The 19,721-nt window shown below is 42.1% G+C and overlaps 1 protein-coding gene across 1 annotated transcript in view; it reads left to right on the top strand.

Annotated features, from left to right (window-relative positions):
- Window positions 1-427: 427 nt before the first annotated feature.
- Window positions 428-19,721, top strand: part of LOC311247301 (C-myc promoter-binding protein-like) — a gene marked incomplete at its 3' end in the record, with an annotated part of 73,426 nt that continues 54,132 nt past the window's right edge. The window contains exon 1 of the mRNA XM_084337660.1: window positions 428-585. The remainder of the gene's footprint in view (window positions 586-19,721) is intronic.

Genomic DNA, 19,721 nt, shown 5'->3' on the forward strand with positions numbered 1-19,721 from the left:
ATGAAAACTTTATTTAACAGATTGCAGAATGGGTACAATACAGTACGGCTCAATACACACAATTGTTTAGGGGATGCAGACCAGAGAAAGACGTTTGTCTTGTTTACATCAGGGTCCCCCAGACTTGATTTGCCTGTGCTGCACGCAGAGAAAAGGAAAATATAATTATAACGAAATACAATTATTTTACCTATGCATTTATTTAGTGTTGTTGTATAACTTGTATTCTTTTGCAGCAGTAGCCTACTGATGATGCTGCGTGTCATGTCACAGTCTCCTGTCAGCTGGGGGGGGGGGGGGGGGGGGGGCGCGTCATCACAAACAACGTAGTGTTTTTTATGCAAAGAGCGGCGCGGCGGCGGATCCCCCATCACAACCAAGATGGCCGCGGAGCGTGTAGCCGGGTCGTCCGCACATTATTGAAGGGCTGCTGCTGGATATATATTCTACTAAATCAATCTCTCAAGTTATTATTATTACACCTTTATATCTACAGACACAGTACGGTAATGCGAGAGAGCAATTATTAGGCGACACCGACGGGAAGTTGTGCGGCGAGGACGTAATTTCAGATTCGCGAGTGGTGTAAGTATGCAATGATGGTGAACCGTTACATACAGAGAGTGACCGGCGGGGGAGGATTTGTGGAACAGCTGCCGATTCTACTTGTTAAAACCAGGACGAGCTAACGTTGACTGTGTGTCTCCCTGTCAGTGTGGGGACCGTGTGTCTACGTGACGTGTTCTTCTGTCAGCTGCAGAGTTTTGGTTATTCTGTGCAATCTGATAGGATTTGATTAAATGATAGTGTGTGATGAATTGAAAATGGGGGACCCTGATGTAAACGAGACGAAAGTCTTTCTCTGGTCTGCTGCATCCCCTTAACAATTGTGTGTATTGAGCCGTACTGTATTGTACCCATTCTGCAATCTGTTAAATAAAGTTTTCAATCAATCAATCAATCAATCAATCAATCAATCAATCAATGCTCTGATGCTCCGTGCAGATAAAAGCTACAGGTTGTTTGCCATCATTCCTTAATCCCTGCAGATTTAACTGTGCTGCATGATGGCGGGACCATGTTGACAAAACAGTGTCAGTCTCTCTCATTGTCACCGATGTTAGTAGGTGCTCTCTGGCAATGTGGAAGTCCTGTCCCACCATTAACGCGCTGTTGAAAACTATAAATAAAACTGTTCTCGCTCTCTCTCTCTCTCTCTCTCTCTCTCTCTCTCTCTCTCTCTCTCTCTCTCTGTCTCTGTCTCTGTCTCTGTCTCTGTCTCTCTCTGTCTCTCTCTGTCTCTCTCTGTCTCTCTCTGTCTGTCTCTGTCTCTCGTTCTGTCTCGTTCTGTCTCGTTCTGTCTCGTTCTGTCTCTGTCTCTCGTTCTCTCTCGTTCTGTCTCTCTCGTTCTCGTTCTCTCATTCTCTCTCTTGTTCTCTCTCTCTGCTTTATACTTAGTTACGCTATATTGCCAGTTTAGCCTATACAATGTCCTTCATCAATGTTCACATCGCAACAAAGGTACATCCAAAAGGTACATGTCCTTTTGGACATCCTTTCAAAAGCTGCTTTGTAAATGATTCAGCATCCAGTTGGTAAGGCAAGGGAAACGAAATAGCCTTCCTGCTGATATGTTGGAATTTTGGCATACTAGGCTACTGCTGGAGCTGAACTGCTGGAGGATAGCATCACACATTTCCTCAGGGAGAATGTTTGCGGTGACACACACAGGACAGACAAGTCTGGTCACATCATATGTGGCTAGAAATCCTCAGCACTGTCATTTCAAATAAAATAACATTTAAACGAGAGAAAAAAACACCTCAGTTGCACATACCGGAAAGTTACACTACTGTAAAAACCCATAAACGTCACTAAAGCTTAGTCCCGTTTCCTCCCTACTGGCCTCTATATCCCGTGGACAGGCAGTCTGAAGGTCAAATTGTGTTGTTTCTGCAGATCTGCACACGATGGACAACGTGTCTCTCTGCCAGGTCTGTTCTTGTTCAGAGCGCCGACAGTCCCTGCAGTGGAATGTTAAAGAGGAAAAGATGTGTCACACGTGTCGGCAGAGAGCGAGGAGGGAGCTTGTGGAAGAGCGGTCAGACCCAGTGTAGCTTTAACTGCGGCGTGTCAAAGATCAAAAGGCCAGAGTTACTGGTGTCTGCTCAACCACTTTGAGACGTCGGCTATAACCCAATAACCTTGATTCTCTCCGGTGCAACATTGACCTAGAGAGGTCAGGTCTGCTGTCAGCCATCTATTTTAACCGGTTCACAAAGACCCTTATGAGCCACTGGTGGTATTTTAAAGGTCAATTCCACTTTGCGTCTTTCTCTCGTTCACATTTAGTCATTTAGCTTGACGCTTTTATCCAAAGTGACTTACAAGTTCTGTACAACAGGTCAGCAGGAAGGTTATAACTCTGGCAGCTAAGAAACATTGTTTGTCAAACAGTGTCAAACTTGAGTGTTTATATTAGCATAGTAGGTGGTAGTAATATAAGTACGGTAGATTCCTTAGTAGGAGAATGCGTACTAGTGAAAGACGGTACAACATTACAAGTATTTATTTTTTTATTGGTTAAAGAAGTGTGTTTTTAGTCGACGACGGAAGATTGGGCGGTTTCATCTGTCCTGACTGTGGTTCGAAGTTGTGGCGCAAGGACAGAGAATGTCTCTTCTCTCTCTTCTTGCATTTGTAGAAAAGTTTCTTTTTTCACGGAGTAAAGTGAGCTCACAGTTCGTCAGGCCAGAGAGCTACTGTGCCTGCTTCAGCTTCTGACTTTACAAAGGATTACACAGAGGTCGAAAGGGTAACACCGGTCAAAGGTCACCCCTCCTACCAAACGCACACGAGGAAGGGAGGGTGAGGTTCTTCTGGTTGCTCCATTACCTGGCGAGAGAGAGAGAGAGAGAGAGAGTGGGAAGCTGATCGATCGATCAGAGCTACACGTCGGGATGGCATTTAGTTCTACCAAATGAGCACCTCTGAGCAGAGATCACTTTGGCACAGCCACATATAGAGAAAATAATTCAGTTATGACTCAACCGGGTGAATGGGTTCAATGTTGCTTTGCGATGGATTTTCCCTTTAAACCCTGAACCAGAATCCAAATGTTTTTTTACAGAGATCTTAGGGAGTTCAGCCCATAGAATCCAAAACGTATTATATACTATGGTTCAGTCCATATGAATCCAGTGTTTCCCACAGGATTTTCAGAGACTATGGGGGGCAGGGAACAAAATTTACTTTTTGGTTTACCAGCCAAGGTGGCTGGTAGATTAAAAAAACTACCAGCCAGGCAGATTTTTTACCAGCCAAAAATGTTAAATAGCTTTTTAGTATATCGCCATGTGTTATTATTACTATATAATACTCTCATATGCAATTTTCAATTAATATAATAAACAACATAAGGAATATTAGCATCATTTTGAGTGGACTGAAGGAATGAGTCGGCGTTAATAGTTTAAAATACAGATAATCTATTAAAACATATATATATATATATTTAGTGTAGGGCTGTCCCAAATACCATTTTACAGGCTTTGAATACTCCTTGGTGTTTCCGAACGCGTATTTCAATACTCTTTCTCGAAAACACTATTAAAAACAATAAGATTAACATTTCATAATTAACCATAATTAACCAATCAATCACAAATCATAAGTGTTGGCTACCATTCTGTTCTATCCATAAGCAAACCCGAGACGTCACATCAAATTGCGTTGGCAACATGCATTCTGATCACCATTGTACTACCAGTATGCTTCTGCGTGTATAGAGACAATTGTGTACATTCACACAGGGAACCGATCTTTTTCGTTTTCATTTACATTTTTTTTTTGGTGTTTTAGACTTCGCTCTTTTATTTTGAAACCCCCCGACCGGAAGTATTATTGTTGTTATCGCTAGCTAGCGGAACAGTCGTCCGGTTCTGTGCTTTTGAGCTAACGCTAATTAAGCTGGCTAATATTTGTCTTCCTTTGACTTGTTGAAAATGTCTAGGATACAACTAGGGCTGGGCGATATAACGATAACGTTTTTTTTTTTTTTTTTTTTTTTTAATTTTTTTTTTACCTGCAACACGGCAGTTTTAAAACCAGAGACAGTGGACAGACTTGTCTTTCTTGCCTGCAACTTAAAGTAATGGCTTTGCTTGTCCAAATGACAATACTGACCAAATTCAGATTTCTTTTTCTCTTGTCCATTTATTTTGTTTGCTTTCTAATTTAAAATACATTTTGAAACCGTCTGTACACAGTAGGCTATGTGTGCTAGCATAACTAGACTCCAGTCACGAGTCACAGTGCACATGTGCGGTGGTTTGTCCACCAAAAAAGCGCCAAAAGATCGAAAATAAACTAGCAGAGCCAGAACTGTTCAACTCCTCTGGAGCCACAGCCAGCAGAGAAGCCGGTTTACTTTAGCTTTTAAACCAGCTGCAGCCTGAGAACTGGAGTGTGAGGGGATGTAACACTAAAGATGGCGGCAATGACAAAGAATTGCTGCAAAATAAACATACATCTGTTGTTAAAAAAAAAAAAAAAAAAAAAAAAAAAAAAAATTCTTTATACTTATAACAATTCGATAATTATCGATATCGAGAAATAAAATAAAATTATCATATCGTTATCGCGATATGATTTTTTTCCATATCGCCCAGCCCTAGATACAACTGTTGAGATTGTTGGTGAACAAGCGACTAACGGCAGCTATGTTGCAGTACACACACTGTCGAGTCTTGACTTTAGGCACAAAGCGGACATTTACCCATATAATGTAGAACATTTGCACATATTGCTCCGGTCAAAAATAGTTAATAAAAGTTGAGACGTATGTAGTACCTACTTACTGGTCACAGGAGTCTTCAATAACGTTTGGATGGTAATCAATTTTGTGAATTACATTTGTTGAAACAATATATTTGTTGGCAGACGACTCCTTATAAACACTGCTATCTAACGTTAGCAAGCTAAGCGTGCATAGCTTGACCTGGCTGTGTAACGTTAAGTAACTTGTGTTCCGCTGGGAAAGACCGTTCATCACTGCATACAATTTGAAGTAAGCGGTGCACTCCTCTCATGCTACGAACGGACACACACACACGCCATGTATAGAAGCGACTGCTGACACCGAAGCTATTTCTTTTATGAAAATTCAGAAAGTTGGCTTCCAATTTTTGTGGCGAGTAGCCTCCGTAATCTACACGCCATTGGCGCTTGGCGGATGCTTATTTTGTTCCCTGATGGGGGGTGAACCTCCGACCCTCTAGGGGGGTCCGGGGGCATGCCCCCCCCCCCCCCGAACTTTTTTTGTGTGTACATTTTAAAGTTAAATGCATCAATCTGGTGCACTTCGAGAGCAAAATAAAGAGGCTAGATCTATGATGAACTTTGTGCTCAAAACACAAAATCTACTAGACTAGTGCTTCCCAATCCTCTCCTCGAAGCACCCCAGCCGTTCAATGTATTTGTTAAATTCCACCACCAGCACACCTGATTCAACTTAACTAGCCCTTTATTAGTTGAATCAAGGTGTGCTGGTGGTGGAATGTAACAAATACATGGAACGGCTGGGGTGCCTCGAGGAGGGTTTGGGAACCACTGGACTAGAGCATACATTTGAGCCATCAAAGAAATTAAGCAATTGGTTACCTGTGTTGAACTGGTTTATTTTTTTAGAAAATAAAAAGATATAGTGGATTACTATTACGACTACTACCACTGCCAATACTACTGATACATCCCTATTGGCAAACTTTATATTTAAAAAAATTGTAAAAAAAAATATATATATATATTTTTTTATAAAATATTTTTTTTGGTTCATTATACAACTGTGGCGGGACTAATTAGACGGGCCGCCACAGTCTAGGTAATTAATGGGAAACCCTGGAATCTGAACAACATAGCATAGAAATAGACTTTGTGATGTCATTATTTGTAGGCTGTACCTGTACCCTTTGTGATGTCATTATTATGTGTAGGCTGTACCTGGTCCTGTACCCTTTGTGATGTCATTATGTGTAGGCTGTACCTGTACCCTTTGTGATGTCATTATGTGTAGCTATACATACCTGTACCCTTTGTGATGTCATTATGTGTAGGGTATACCTGTACCTTTTGTGATGTCATTATGTGTAGGCTATACCTGTACCTTTTGTGATGTCATTATTATGTGTAGGCTATACCTGTACCATTTGGGCTCCTCATGGTGAGGGGGGGGGGGGGGGGGGCTGTGTACAGTAGACTTCTAATGCTTTGCACCAGAAAACATCTCAAAATAACGCTGGGTACTGCAGCACTATGTTTAAAGCAACATGCCAACATGTGCCTACCCTCTTCTCCGGAGTCAGACAAGAAGATAGATACCAATTTCCTCTCTGTGCATCCAGTAGAAAGCTATACGGCTGCAAGCTAGTAGCCCAAATGAATGGAAACGGATAAGGACCGCTCTCTCATTCACCGTCATTTTGCCTGATTACAAAATACAGATTATGGGCTTGGCTATTTTGTTTGTAGTACTGGGAGCAGTGGTGTAGTTACTCGAGGAGGCGAATTGCTCAGGAAGATGGGTGTACTGTGATGACCCCCCCCGGCCCCCCCCCCCCCCCTTTGTCCTATGTAATAATGTATAGTTATCAGGATGAGGATACCAGAGAAATAATTAGTTGCATGTATGCCTTTGTGCGTATATATATCCTATATAGCCTCTACACAACTGTCTGAGGGTGCCTTGTTTTTGTGTTCAAATCAAGACTTAAGTGGCCAAGACAAACTATAATTATGTGTTTGGGTAGATTTATTCTTTAACTGCTGGGACATGCAGGCCCCAAACACAGAAATGGCTGCTGGGCCTCTGATAAACCTCTCCAAACTGACATAACTCATAATAAGGTTGTGTATATTAAACATATGTGTATTAGTTTAGTTTAGTTTTTAGTTTAGTTTATTTGACCATAAAGAAGATAAGGCAATCATACAATTACTTCACTGCATCAAATTGTCAAGGATAGTGTAGTAAAACCTGTTATTATTGGAAGAGATTGTGTCCTCATGTTTTCTTTTTAGAGGCACTGACCTGTGAAAGAGCTGCTTTAGATTTGCTGCTGTGAGAACCGAGCACAGGATTACTGAACCCGGCAGGGAATCCCATCCATAAACACTAATTACCATTCAACTCGGAACAGAGGAAGACAGGATGTGTTCTTAGTTAGTGGGTGGGCCTCTGGTGTAGGGCTGGTCCAATACCCTGTACTGGGCTTCGAAGCTTCAGCACTAGTGTTTATCAGGGGTGGGAATCGCCAGAGACCTCACGATACGATACTATCGCGATACTTGCGTCACGATACGATAGATACATTTTTTTTACATTTTTTTATCTAATTTAATTTATTACCTTTTTTCAACTGCAAAGTAAAACTTTGTCAACATGTTTTATCTAATAAAATAAAGTTCAGTCTGTTCATCTCACTTCAATAATTTTTATTGCAGAACATGGTATTTTCTCAAGCAGACGGATGTAAACACTGTAATCTGTGTTGCATGTACCTGACAAACTGAACTGTTTGTATTAGTCATATTCCAACTTAACTGAATGCACATGTGTGTGTGTGTGTGTGTGTGTGTGTGTGGACTACTGTACTATTACAGGTATTGAAATGAACAATGCAACTTCCTTATACAAAATAAAAACTTTATATATATTTTTTTAATGAATAATTAAATATCGATACTTGGCGTCCCTGTATCGATAGTATCGCCACGCAAAGTATCGCGATTCGCGATACTACTACGTATCGTTTCCCCCCCCCACCCCTACTGTTTATCATTGAATATTCAAAGCTTCACGATGACGGGTGGGGGTTATTCCATAATTATATGGCCTGTTATATGTATTTTCTTCAAACTTGATGTTATTATTAGTTATTCATGTCTATGTCACATTCTATCACTAGCCTTTATTATTGTAATTAGTTTGCTGTATTGAGAGACAAAGGCAAAATCGGACTTCAATGTTTTTCCTCTTCATTTACGTTTGATTTTCTACAAAATGTGCAATACAAAATTATCAAATGACATAGTCTTAGGCCATGTTTAGACGGAGAGAGTCTGAACAGAAACCGCAAAAGTCGTCTTGCGGTCTCACTTTTAATGTTGCGTTTAGACTAGTGTTTTGGGATGGAATTCTGCGTGCAGACGAGGCTGTAACGACTCGAGACGACGGAGCCCCGCTGTCACACGATTGGCGCATATGTCGCATGATGTGCTGTGAAGACCCACCCTACTCTGCCTCTGATTCGCAGACTGTGGGTGGGGGAATGTGATTGGACCAAAGCAGAGTCACTCACAGACAGTGGCTCCAGTCACTAATAGTTGTGATAGCTGCGGGACAGATTCTTGTGTATTTAAAAGTACTGCCAATGTAGCCTTCAGGTGATCGCCATGGATAGAATCAGTCAGACATGCTTTGTTTACGCTTCTAGGCTACTGGCGCATGCCTGTGATGTAAGCAGTACGCGACGAGAGCCTTGAGAACCCTTTCGTCATAGTTTTATGCGGTTTGACTGTTCAGATGAGAGCGCGAAGGTTTATCGTTTCTAGGATTTCCACCCAGGAAGGTGGTCTCACTTTTTTGCGTATTCTCCCCGCAAAAACGCCGTTGCCGTATAAACAAAAGGCACATTCGAAGAAATATTTTGCCGGTTTCACCAGCGAGCGTTCCCGTCTAAACATGGCCTTAGTCTATATACAAATTTCTCATTGGCATAATGAAAAATTAATAGTCTGTGCAGCCTGTGCCACGAAATAAAACGTATACAATTAAATAGAAACGTCTATTTGTTAACAACAGTTGGCTAATCAACAACAAAATAAATGGTTTAAAAAAATTGCCTCTTTATACAGCCCTAATCAAAGTGAATTTTTTTTTTTTTTTTTTATCTTTCTTCCCCTCCTTTTTCCCGATTTTTCTCCCATCCCACCCTTCCTGGTTGTTGCGTACTTTCCCCTACTGTTGGTCCGGGAGACCGGAGACTGCCACATGCTTTCCTCCGACGCATGTGCAGCCTGGGGCAGGCCAACCTGGCCGCGCAGGTTCTCACTGGGGAGAGTGTAGCGTGTGGGAGGCCACACTATCTCTCCTCAGTTCCAACCCTCGCTGAGCAGGCGCCCCGACCGAACTGTAGGGGTCGCTGTCCACAACGCCCAGGACCCACCCTTCAGCTTTCCCACCCCCTGATACAGCCAATTGTATCAGTGTGAGAGGCCAGCCAAGCTGATAGCAACGCCGGGAGCTGGATTCGAACAGGCGAATCCTAGTGTCTCCCGGTGTTGGTGACGAGCGTAATCTCCGTGCGCCACCTGCCCCCCCGTGAAATTGGTTTCTGATGAAAAGACAAAATAAACAAGGCCCTTGTGTGAGTCTGTCTCCTCTACCAATCACATCTGTTCTAGCCTTTCTGTCTCCTCTACCAATCACATCTGTTCAACTTCTAGCCTTTCTGTCTCCTCTACCAATCACATCTGTTCTAGCCTTTCTGTCTCCTCTACCAATCACATCTGTTCTAGCCTTTCTGTCTCCTCTACCAATCACATCTGTTCGAGCCTTTCTGTCTCCTCTACCAAGGCATAACAAAAAATATTGTTTGTTTCCGGTTGCCGACGACCCTGCCGATTTAGGTGCGACCCAATATATTTTATGAGTTTTAAAAAATATATATAAAAAAAAAAAAAATGTTTTGAATAAAGTTTCAAACCTTTAGTATTATGGATATTAAACATGCTGGCAGAGTGCATCCATGTTGTTGTGAACATTTTAATTAAATAAAGAAATTCCCTATCCATAGTCGCCGTGGGAAAGAATAAAATAAAAAAATAAAATATAATAAATTCCCAATTTTTTTTTTATGCCCAATCACATCTGTTCTAGCCTTTCTGTCTCCTCTACCAATCACATCTGTTCTAGCCTTTTTGTTGAGCTGTTCTGGGGGAAGCGTCGTTCTCTCTCCTTGAGCGTCTCCATTTCCCCACTGATTGAACTTGTGATTGCCCTCCTCACCACCTTGTACACGTACCTGTGTGAATTCAACCCACAAAGTATGAACAGTTGAACAGAGCAATTCATATTATTTTTCTTCCAACGAATGACTTTGCGGGCATTGGGCAAGCGTAAAAACACCCAGCCCAAGCCTCGACTGGAATCGGAATTGCACATTTTAGTTGACCAGATTCAAGCAATTAGGCACTTGAGGCCTACTGTAGCAAGGAGAGGGCATCGGCACAGGGCTTGAGGAGGGTGTTGGCGAGGGCACGGGGGGTTACGGCTGGAGTCACTGATAGCGGTGGAGAGATAGGCAGACTCGGCGGTACTGAGAGCATCTTTATAAGTGGAGAGGTGGAGTTTATAGGCTCCTCGGTGGACAGTGAGTGATGTTTTCTTGGTGAGTCGTTCCACTTGGCGGCCCATCTGTGTCATTGTGCGTAGTTCAGGTGTGAACCCGGTGTGCAGAGGTGTTGAAGGAGATGGTTTTTGTTTTGGAGAGGGGCCAGTGTGTTGAGCGAGGCGGACAAGGTGATGTTGAGGTTATTGGCGAGATCATCGGGGGAGGTGAGCGATGGTTCCAGGCGGGAGAGCAGAGCACTGGAATGGAGAGCAGATCTGAGAGTTGGAGAAGAAACTGAAAGTAGATCTACAGGTATTTGCAGGTTCACTCAGAGTAACAAGAAGGGCACAATTATTACTGTATGAGTGACCAACTTGAATCACAGTTTCTCTCTGAATATTCACAATGTATACACCTACGTATGTATGTATGTAATGTACAAACATGTATTTACAATACAAACAGATTTTGGCATTGATTATCATGGCAATGATTGAAGCTTCAACGCTTTGAAGCATTCTGGTCAGCCCTAGTAGAAGGGCTCAGGTCTTGTAAGTTGTTAGTCTTCTTAGATGCCGTTATCAAGATGGTGACAGAATGTACAGACTTCTCTTCAGACAGACTGGTGTTCCTCGCTTCGAAAAGCACTGCTAATTAGAATTGATTAAAGCCACATTATTGCTTGTGTGTCCCCTGAGACAACATAACAACAAGCAATAATTATAAAGCAGCTTGTTCATCTGTAAACCTCAAACCCTGGCCAAACAGCAAGTAGTACCTTTGTAATTTATTCCTAGCACTTGAATAACATTCAGATTATTTTTGCACTTTAGCTGCCCTCTAAGCTGGGGAGAACGACGGAGAGTTAAGAGTGAGAGAAATGGGGGATAAATAAATGTAGCCTGCAGTTTTATTGTTGTTGTTGAGCCAAGAAATGTATGTTGTTTATAGCAGAATGGAACCTTATGTAAATTAAAAGAGTGTATTGGACATCAGTATTTTTAATTTATTTTTATATCCTCTTTTTCTCCGCCTGATTTTCTATGCTTTTCTCCCCATCCCAATTTACTGTAGTCGTTATGCCAATTCCCTCCCTCCCCTACCTGGTCGTTGTGCGCATGTTCCCCCTACTGGTCGGTACAAGGGAACCCTGAAGTCTACCACATGCTTCCTCCGACACATGCAGAGACAGCCGGCGGCTCTCTTCTCACCTGGCAGCGCGGACTCTCATTGGTGAAGCGTAACGCGTGGGAGGTCACGCTGCCTTCACCACTTCCTGCCTTTCGCTGAGCAGGCGCCCAGACCTGACCTGTAGGCGTCGCTGTCCACAACGCCAGATTACCACCCACGACTTCCCTCCCGCTAACTCAGCCAAACGAGTTAGTATGACGACCGGCCCAAGCCGCAGGCAATGCTGACTCCGGGAGTCGAGACTGCAGCCTCTTGCATTGGTGACGAGCGCAATCTCCGCTACGCCACCCGACCGCCTGGACATCAGTATTCTAATGGTTAGCCCACAGTGTTAGCTTGGTAACATTATTATTATACATTTTTTTAAGATTAGTTTTTTGGCATTTTATTGCCTTATTTCGGACAGGCCCGGCAGAGGAAAGATGGTGGAGATATGGGGGGAAGACATGCTGCAAAGGTCTCCGGGTCCGGGAGTCTGCAGCGCAGTTGAATGAATGAATGAATGAATGAATGAATGAATGAATGAATGAATGAATGAATGAAAACTTTATTTAACAGATTGCAGAATGGGTACAATACAGTACGGCTCAATACATACAATTGTTAAGGGGATGCAGACCTGAGAAAGACGTTTGTCTTGTTTCCATCAGGGTCCCCCATTTTCAATTCATATAGACATATATGACATACATGACATACAGATAGTCAGTACTGCTACATCTATACATTTATGACATACCAGATTTGCAAATACAGTACTGTTTGTGATACAGAAGGAGTCAAGAAAAGGGAGTATATACATTTGACGTAGAAACTGTACATTGGAGGAGGTTGGGTGGGGGGGGGTTGGGTACATTGGGATATTGACAACCATACTGGGTAATTTACATTGGAGGTGGTTGGGGGGGGGGGGGGGGGGGGGGGGGGCACACTGTATAAACAAGTAACACTGTACATTGAGGGGGGGGGGGGAGGAGACACTGTACAAACAAACACAATTGTACATTGAACTATTGACAAAATCATACTAGGTAAATGACTGTACATTGGAGGGGGTTGGGTTAGGATATTTACAGGGGCCAGTGTTGAATTGCAGTCTCCCGTAGGTGTCCCTTGAGAGAGGTTTTGAAAGTTACGTGGTGCGCCACCCTGGGGCCCCTTAGTTGGTACCATTACTTAATGCGCCTGATGAAGATAACGTTACAACCTGTGAGTGAGGACGGCTTGTGTTTTCATCCGAGGTTTGACTTTGTGGATTACACATGATTTCACCATGGACTGTGTTGTAACTTGTTAGTGTGGTATGTGTCTACTCTCCTGTCCTGCCATGGATTTACAGAAGGAAGGTGCTTTGGTACTGGGAGTAGCTGCTAATCAAGCTAACGTTAAAGGCTTCAACTCATCTTCCATTCATAAGAGCGCCAATGTATGCACACCAACTAAACTTGCAATCTTACATTGAGCAAAAGAATTTTTTTAAAGATTTTTCAGTGCACTCTTAATTTAGCTGAGCATGTTTACTTGAATTGAAACAAATTGGAACTGAACTGAAAACCTTTGTATGGTCCTTATACCTGGGTGGGTACATTGACATTACATTTTGTACCCCCCCCCCCCCCCCCCCATGTGCCATCCAGTGGTTTCTGCCATAGAGTCCTTAGTTACCATGGCAACCACTTACCAGCCTTTTGGCAGAGGACGTTTTTCATAATTCGTTTATTTATTTTTATTTTTTTACTTTTCTACATTTCACCTCAAAATGCAGTAGATTATAATTTCCCCCAACATAACATCACATTTAATTATTTTCTCTGAATACGTTTGTTTTGTAGCAAGTAGTTACATTGTTACCGCCATCTTTAACCCCCGAATATACTCTAAAACTGACACGCACACAGCTGCAGTGCAGGCGCTCGGCTCTGTTTATAGTCCATTCTTGGTGTCTGTAAGTGTCAGCATCGCGTGCTTATGTTATGACAGCTGGGCACATGCGCAGTCGGCGCGCATATCCACGGGGGTATCCACGTGGTCACAAAATCTGGCAGGCACATGGACACCTGTGCGGAAAAGAGCGCTGACGAAAATTACGCAATTTACGTCACGCGTACCAACGTGCACCCGCGGATGCGGTAAGTACTGTATAAATGGGCCTTTAGTGTTATGGATTTCTCCATTTAAAAACTACCAGGAAGCTGGGTCTGTCTTTCTGTCCGCAGTGAATCTACAAACCACAGGGCCGATTTGGATCAAATAGTGCTCATAGGATGACCTAGATTCTGAAATATCTTTTCTGATTGGTCAACGACAAGTATTTAATTCAAATTAATTTCCATCATTGTCCATTGAAATACATATTCAGTATTACTGGACGAGCCAGTTATGTTTGTTATGACTCAGTGTATGGGTCATATGTATGTAATAAAAACATACACGCACACAATATAAGTTTAGAGGAAGAAGCCTGTTGATCTTGGTGACCCCATGACCTTTCCTTTAGCGCCACCATCAGTCCAAACCTCCAATTTTAGAATGAGTGTATTCATTCCAATCAAGATAAAGACATAAAATGATGTCATATCTCATGTGATTGTTACTGAAAAACTAAACGCCAACATGGGCTGACGTCGACCAATCAATGGTCTGCAGTATCGGGTTGCAGCACCGATAGGGTGCTTTGTACCTACCCCAGAGCCCAGAGTAAAGCGGGCGCGTGGATTTTGGCATGGCGTGGCACTGGCAAGGTAGTGGAAAAGCCCCATAACAGACAGATGTAGACAGTATAGGGAGTAGATAAATATGGATATGAAAATAGTCAGCAGCATAATAGGAACGAGGTGGCGAGATCTGTTTTCATTGGTCTACGTTTCCCCCGCCCCTACACGTAAGCCTTGCCTAACGTGTAGTAGGCTACTAGAGAAGTTTGCACTCTACTGAACACGCCTTTCTAGTTTCCATATTGTTGTACTCTATTGCCTAAGCCCGTCATGCAGAGAGCGGTAGTGTTGGAGGATCCTAGAGAGAGACACTGATGCTGCCTACCGCTGAGTCAGGACATTATCTGAGGGAAGCGACAGCTGTGATTGGAGGACAGGAAAAGAGGGCGGTTCAGTCAATTGATCTAGGTTTGCTGATGTATAGCCTAATGACCTCATCTTTAAACAAGCACACTGGAGTACAATAATGATGTAATATAAGGAGGTAGTTTACCAGTAAGGGCCTTTTGCAGTATATGGGGGGGTAGATTCCCGCTCCTCCCGGGCAGCGTGTCGAAGTGTCCTTGAGCAAGACGGTGAACCCCTAACTGCTCCCGATGAGCAGGTCGGCACCTTGCATGGTGGCCTCCGCCGTGCAGACAGTCCACTCACCATTTATATGGAATGCACTCATTTCTGGCGAACGAACGTCACGATTGATATGATCATGAGAGACATCCTTTTAGGTGGATATAGCTCCTGTAGCGAGTTCTGTGCCCATATCGAAGAGCTTAAGTGTGCAGTTCCTGCCTCTGCTATTCTGCTGTTGATTTTATAATAGAAAGTGACATATTACCTTGCTTGTTGTACCAAGTCTAGGAATAGAAAGCAAGCACCATAACTAGGGATGCCCCGATCGCGTTTTTTTTCCACCGATACCGATCACCGATCTTCTATGAGCCATATCGGCCGATACACTGCCGATACCGATCGTTTTTGGTTTTGTTACTTGTTACTCTTACTGTCATGCACTTATATACCTAATATACTAACCTACACTGTAGCACCAACATTGTAACCAACATTGTTACTCAGCTGATAGAGTTGTACCCTTCCTGATGACTTGTCGTACAGAACTTGTAAGTCGCTTTGAATAAAAGAGTCGGCTAAATGACTAAATGTAAATACCCATTGTTCAATTAATAAACTGTATGCCTCACTATGTGGAAGAGACTGTGATCATTCTTTTGTGCAAGGCAACATCAGGCTTGACTTAAAACATTACTTTCCTAACTTAGTGAAACTAAATGTAACAAATTAACACAGATATAAATGTACTGAATTGTTATTTCTTATTTTATTTCGTATTATATTATATAAAAATAATATACGATACCCGATCCAGCTATTTTAGTGAATATCGGCCGATACCGATCGCTGGCCGATCGATCGGGGCATCCCTAACCATAATAACCTCATATCACAGTGCACAGTGGAAGCTTTCAAATGTAAATCCATGGCACCAGAGTGGTCATCTGCCAATGGAGATTTCTTTAAATGGTGCATTTATTTTATATAGTGATTTTATCCAAAACGCTTTACAATTTTGTTCCACACATTCACACACCGACGGTGGAGGCGACCATGCAAGGTGCCAACCTGCTCATTGGGAGCAATTAGGGGTTAAGTGTCTTGCTCAAGGACACTTCGACACGTTGCCGGGAGGAGCTGGAATCGAACCGGGAACCTCCGTATTCCCAGACGACCGCTCTACCTCCTGAGCCACTGTCGGCCCCAATGACCTCCACTAATTCCACTTATTAATTAAAGGTGAATCTTGTGACAAGTTCCCCTCAGAATAGTCAACAGAGCGACAGACGACTCCAGTAGAGCTGTCCCCGAAGCCTGTTTTTGGGCTTCGAACTTTGCCAGGATTTTTCGAACGGACGTTCGAACCTTCGTTTTGAATCATGCAAAAAATTTGCTCCTAAATATTTGTTCTGGTTCAGTACTGTTGAGTCTTGACTTTAGGCACATAGCGCACATTTACGCATATGCGCATATTGCTGCGGTTATTAAGAGTAGTAGTACAACCTAGTACTACCTAGTTACTGGTCACGGGAGGCTTCAATATCATTTGGATGGTATTAATCCATTTTGTGAATACATTTGTTGAAACAACATCTTTGTTGGCCGACGGCTCCTGCACTCTGCATAGCTTAATTAACGTGCATAACATACCTGTGTAACGCTAAGTAACTTGTGTTCCGCTGGGAAAGTCCAGCATCACTGCATACACTTGGTTTAATCAAAAATGTCCATTCGGAAACGTTGTATTATGAAATAAAACAGGTGAGTGTGAGTCACTCAACTCGCTCTTTTTTGCATGATTGATTCATTTCCTGATGATGTATGACGGTGACCCCTCCTAATCATCGACTAGACTGTTGTTGTCCTGTGTTCGCGCGTGACTTTCGAATTATTGTAACCACAACATAGTATTGTAGTCTGTGATATTCTGATATATATATATATCACATTCTGATATATATTTTTTGTAATTTTTTTATATATATATATATATATATATATATATATATATATATATATATTTTTTTTTAAACATAACATCAAATTAGACACACAAGCATTAACAGTAAACATCCAATGAAATCACATTTGAATCATTATAAATGTAGTTTAAGCGATATATACCTAATACTTGCTATCTAATACCCTACATACATATGCCCTTGCTCGCTCACCCCCCCCGGACCCCCACTTGGATAATCCATCATCTTCATTCGTTTCTAACCAGGCACTACAATTCATATGCTAACTTTTATTCTCTCCACCACTTCTAACCAGATTGCAATGTTGGTTTCACTGACACCTAAAATTCTTGCTGTAGATATTTCTAGATAAATCACATCGAGATGGGTAAGAACCCATACCTTCCGGCAAATTTTTTCCGGTTGAAACCATCATGATGCTATCAGCTTTTTAGCAGCTGTGAGACCGGATAAAACTAGTCTCTTTAGCTGTATAGGGGCTGCAAACTGAAAAACATCATTCAACAGCAATACAGAGGGATGTACAGGTATGTTCAGAAATAAGAATTCTGATAATTGCTGGGACACTTCTTCCCAGAATATCTTAACCGGTGGGCAATCCCAATACATGTGCATAAATGTACCCTCATCTCCACTTGTACATAAGGAACATAGGGAATCTTGTTTAAGTCCCATTCTGTTCAATCTTATAGGAGTCGGGTATGTCCTATGAATATAATTAAGATTAATTTGTTGGTGGTCCGGGTTACGTGATGCAATTCGAACGTTTGCCCAGACTTCTTGCCAATCAAAATCAATTTCCAAGTCTGGTATATCCCTCCTCCAGACTGAGTCTAGGGGGAGGATTCCATACGAAGACGTTAGTAAGTGATGATAAAAATCAGATACGAAGCCTCTCGATGTCTCTCTTTCATAGAAGAATTTGTGATATCTGTGGTGCTCAATTGGTATCTTTAATGGGACTCCATGAGTCTTCAAACAATCCAATAACTGTGTGTAAAAATAATATGTGGAACTGGTGAGGTTACATTTTTTTTGTATATCTTGATAGCTACAAAAACCCTGTTTGTTGAAAACATCTCCAAATGTGTGTATGCTCTGCTTTTCCCATTTGGGGTATCTTATAGGTCGTTTTCCAATAAGGAGTGCATTGTTATTGAATAGGGGAGTATGGCTATGCCATTTATGTTGGTTAGAATTTTTTTTTTGTGTTTCACGCCATATCCGGATCACATGTGTAATAAGGGGGCCAAATTTCTATTTGCATTGCTTAATTGATAATTGGTGTATACTATGTCCTGCAGTCTATGTGGTGCTACTATATTTTCTTCTAAGTTTCTCCAGGATACAGATGCTTGGGAGTCAAACCAGGTTGTCAGTGGTCTTAAAGAGTACGCTTTAAAGTAGTGGTAAAAGTCTGGAAATGCCAAACCTCCGTCAGCTTTGTTTCTCTGTGCGGTGGAGGTTTGTTATTCCAAATAAATTTATATGCGGTGGAGTGTAATTTTTTCCAGTAACCATCAGGAGGGGGTAACGGTAACATTGAGCTAATGAAGTTGATTCTAGGTAAAACATCCATCTTAACTATTGATACTCGTGCCTGTACTGAGTTTTTAAGTTTGGACCACCTGTCAAAGTCGTATTTGATCTTATCTTGGAATTTTGTGTAATTGTACTTCACCGTTTGGCTTATAGTAGGGAATACCTCAACTCCTAAACATCTGAAGTGTTTAACCATTGGTATTTTTTCTGGAAGGAGTATATTCTTTGCAGGGGCATTAAGTGGAAGGAAGGCCGACTTTGGCCAATTTATCCTAAATCCCGATAGATTGCCAAAGTCATCAATCAACTTGAGAAGATGAGGCATTGAGGTGTTAGGGTTTTGCATGAACAATATTACGTTGTCCGCATATAAACTAATATGATGTTGTGTGCCCTTAATTGCGATTGGTTCTATGGATTGGGATTGTCTTATATATTGTGCTATAGGCTCTAATGATAAAGCGAATAGTCCGGGACTAAGAGGGCAACCCTGTCTGGAAGAGTGCGATACCGGAAAGATTTCGGAGGTGATTATACCTGTTGTAATCATGGCCGATGGGTCTTTGTATAATACTTTTATCATATCAATGAATCCTTTTCCTAACCCCATCCTTTCTAGTACTGCCCATAAATAAGACCATTCCAACCTATCAAAGGATTTCATCGCATCCAGGGACAGCATCGCTATAGGTGGGGTGTCATCCTTGCTGGCATCTAGCACATGTAATAGCCGTCTTATATTATCCGTGATCAAGCGGCCTCTTATGAAGCCAGTCTGATCAGGATGAACTAAAGACGTCATATGCTTTTGAAGTCTGATGGCTAATACCTTAGAATACAGCTTGATATCGGTTCCGAGGAGGCTCAAGGGTCTATAACTACCGCAATCGGTGGGGTCTTTGTCTTTTTTAAGGAGGACTGTTATGAGTGCAATATTGTCAATCTTATGGAAATTCCCCTCCTTGATTGAGTATAAAATCATATTAAGTAATAGGGGTCCAATTACATCCCAGCATGAGAGGTACATTTCTGGTGGGATACCGTCCCTTCCAGGAGCCTTACCACTTTGCATTTCAGATATGGCCTCCCTAAGTTCATCTAGTGTGATGGGTGTTTCTAACTGTTTAGCGTCATCCTCTGATAGTTTAGGAAGGTTAATTTGATTAAGATGCATGTCCATTTTGTTTTGATCGAAAGCCATTTCTGATTTGTACAAGTTGGAGTAAAACTTTTTGAATGTCTCGTTGATTTTTTTAGGGTCTGTAACAAGTCCTTGCTGTGCCTTAATAGTAGGGATATCTGCAAATTTTGCGTTGGCTCGTATCTGCATA

This window comes from Notolepis coatsorum, assembly GCF_963971535.1.
Source record: "Notolepis coatsorum genome assembly, chromosome: 20".
Lineage (NCBI taxonomy): Eukaryota > Metazoa > Chordata > Actinopteri > Aulopiformes > Paralepididae > Notolepis > Notolepis coatsorum.